Below are 3,522 nucleotides of genomic sequence, written 5' to 3'. Positions count from 1 at the left end.
GCGGCCCTAAAAAGACCAAAAAAAAAAACAAAACCCACTACTTGTTTCATAAATATAATGAAAAAATTCACTGGCTCACTTAGGCACCTTGAAAATTAATAGTGATTATCAGCCAATTAAAATGGTCTAAAAACTCTGTAACATTAAAATGTTGAAATCATTAAGAAGCCCTTTATATCCTTGACTGAGTGTTTAATGTAAAAACCAACTGGAGGAGTTCCCGTCGTGGTGCAGTGGTTAACGAATCTGACTAGGAACCATGAAGTTGAGGGTTCGATCCCTGGCCTCGCTCAGTGGGTTAAAGATCCAGCGTTGCCGTGAGCTGTGATGTAGGTCGCAGACGCGGCTCAGATCCTGCGTTGTTGTGGCTCTGGTGTAGGCTGGCAGCTACAGCTCCGATTGGACCCCTAGCCTGGGAACCTCCATATGCCACAGGAGCGGCCCAAGAAATGGCAAAAAGACAAAAAAACAAAAACAAAAACAACCAACGGGAGAAGTTCCCTCTGTGGCGCAAAAGAATCAGTGTCATCTCTGCTGGTACCAGGAGGCAGGTTTGACCCCTGGCCCAGCACAGGGGGTTAAAGGATCTAGCAGTGCCATTGCCATAGCTGTGGCCTAAGTTGCAACTTTGCCTTGGATCTGATCCCTGGCCTGGAAACTCCATATGCCACAGGGCAGCCAAAAAATAAATAAAATAAAATAAAATGAAACCAATTGGAAATCAAATCAAATCAATCTATGTTCCTCTTTCCAGCCCCCTCGCATGACTCTTTATCATAGGAAAAATGAGAGCCAATAGAATTATTTTTCCAAAAATATGCCACCAAGGAGCAACTTGCCTGTACCATAGTTAATATAAGATTCTAACATTTTATTATTTTTTATTATTTATTGTCTTTTTTTTTTTTTTTTTTTTTTTTTTTTTGAGGGCTGCACCTGAGGCATATGGAGGTTTCCAGGCTAGGGGTCTAATCGGAGCTGTACCCACTGGCCAATGCCACAGCCAAAGCTGTGTCTGCAAACCACACCACAGCTCACGGCAACCTGGATCCTCAACCCGCCAAGTGAGGCCAGGGATCGAACCTACAAAATATGTCTAGTCGGATTTGTTTCCACTGTGCCACGAGGGGAACGCCAAGATTCTAATATTTTAAAACTTGAGAATCTGAGAACTACCAGTATACAGAAAATAGACTAGGAATGATTTTATAAACCACCTTAAAAGTTGCTTGTGCATTATATTATCAAAGGTTTAAGAGATACTTATGTTTTTCTTTTTTTCTTTTTTTTTTTTGTCTTTTTGCTATTTCTTTGGGCCGCTCCCGCGGCATATGGAGGTTCCCAGGCTAGGGGTCCAATCAGAGCTGTGGCCACCGGCCTACGCCAGAGCCACAGCAACGCTGGATCCGAGCCGCGTCTGCAACCTACACCACAGCTCACGGCAACGCCGGATCCTTAACCCACTGAGCAAGGACAGGGATCAAACCCGCAACCTCATGGTTCCTAGTCGGATTCGTTAACCACTGCGCCACGACGGGAACTCCATACTTATGTTTTTCTAAGTGTATTAGTACTATATAGATGTGTAGTTAATTAGATCTGTCACAAAACCACTGTAGAGCAACTATAATGAACATAGAAACCCAAATGGATAAATAATAAACCTTAGAGATCCTCTGACTTTACCACAATATAAACATAAAGAAAATAAGCCTTCTGCTAGTTGCAATTATAAGGGTAATTTTTTTTTTTTCTCCTTTTTGGTCATGCCCACAATATGTGGAAGTTCCTGGGCCAGGGAGAAACTGCAACACAGCAGCGACCTGAGCCACTGCAGTGACAACACTGGGTCCTTAACCTGGTGAGCCACAGAGGAGTTACCTAATTTGAAAAAAACATTTAGTTGCCAGCAATATAACCATATAACTAAAAATATCAAAGACCTCAAAACATTTTTCTAAAAACTGTTCTTTTTGTAAGAAATATTCTGCTTTTGAGATTGAGGACTGTCTTCAGGAAAGGCAAATATAAAGTTTATATAAAAAACATCAGTTCTGAATTCTCTTGTGACTCAGCAGGTTAAGGGTCCTGCGTTGTCTTGGGTTGTTGCTATGGCTCAGATTCGATCCCTGGCCCAGGAACTTCCACATGCCACAGGCAAGGCCAATAAACAAACATCAGTTCAAAATATGCCTAATAATACAGTAAGCCCTAAAAGGAAGCTTAATCTTTCAAATAAAGGGATTAAAAAGGTAATTTCTACACTCTTCAAAAAATGATACTGGATATCATCTTAAATTGGGTATTACTAAACTGAACTGCAAAACATGAACTTAGTAATTCGTAGTATCAAGGACCATTATTTCAAGTCAGAGACACCTGCACAAAAACCTTTGTCAACAAATCACCTGTTTAGTCAGCTAACTCAAGGATCTCGGCTGACCAATTCTTCAAGATGTCTGTCCACTCAACCAGGCTTGAGGAATGAGATGACCTTTCCCTTCCCAAAGCTCGGAATTACTTTATCAACAGCTTCAAATATGCTCATATGTCAAGGGAAAGAACATTATGAATTAACAACATATATACTCCTAGAGTTCTTGTAGTGGCTCAGGAGTTAACGAATCCGACTTGGAACCATGAGGTTTCAGGTTCAATCCCTGGCCTCGCTCAGTGGGTTAAGGATCTGCCGTGAGCTGTGGTGTAGGTTGCAGACCCAGCTTGGATCCCACATGGCTGTGGCTGTGGTGTAGGGTGGCAGCTGTAGCTCCGATTGGACCCCTAGCCTGGGAATCTCCATATGCTGTGGGTGTGGCTCTAGAAAAAGGAAAAAACAAAACAAAACAAAAAAACCCCCAGTGTATATACTCCTAAGATCCTATATCACTAAGTCTTCAGGAGATCAATTCTCTTAATACTTTGTATTTACAGAGCTATCAAACACTTTTCCCCTTAAGTGGACAACTCATTTACTAATTTAGTATTTATTGACCTGTCAAACTGTCTTTACAACTGATTTCCATAATGCCTCTTAGACTATAATCTCTAAGTGGACAAGGATTTAACTTGTTTGTACACTGTTTTGCTTAGTTAGCATCAGTTATTAAAATTGCCACAGAAAATCTCTGCCGACTCTAAACATCTGGAAGAGAAATACATCCTCTATGTTCTTCTCTGTTGATTCATGACTTTGAATATATTGTATATTGTGAAATCATTTAGGGTTACAAATAACTCATCCACTAGGCTGTAAATTTCACTAAACAAAAGAGTACAGGAGAGCAAGCAAATAGCTGAGAGATCCACTGTAACTTTTCTTTTTTTTTCCAGTTTTACCGTAGAGCACATTTTTTCCCAGTTTCATACTAGATCCAAAATTACACCAGTTCTATTACTTGAGATGAGGTGAAGACAATAGAAGAATTCAAATTTACCTTATTCTAACAATAAGGCAATGAAGCACAATGGAAGGCTAAATTCTAACTAAATGCTTTTTTGCAATATTAACATTTTCAAATCAGC

The sequence above is a fragment of the Sus scrofa genome, chromosome 8 (genome assembly GCF_054392235.1).
Source record: "Sus scrofa isolate SSC_HxYL_T2T_F1_AM1 chromosome 8, Sscrofa_HxYL_maternal_Yorkshire_Landrace_v2.0, whole genome shotgun sequence".
NCBI lineage: Eukaryota > Metazoa > Chordata > Mammalia > Artiodactyla > Suidae > Sus > Sus scrofa.
The sequence above is the reverse complement of the archived record's forward strand: the minus strand, read 5'-3'. Positions refer to the sequence as shown.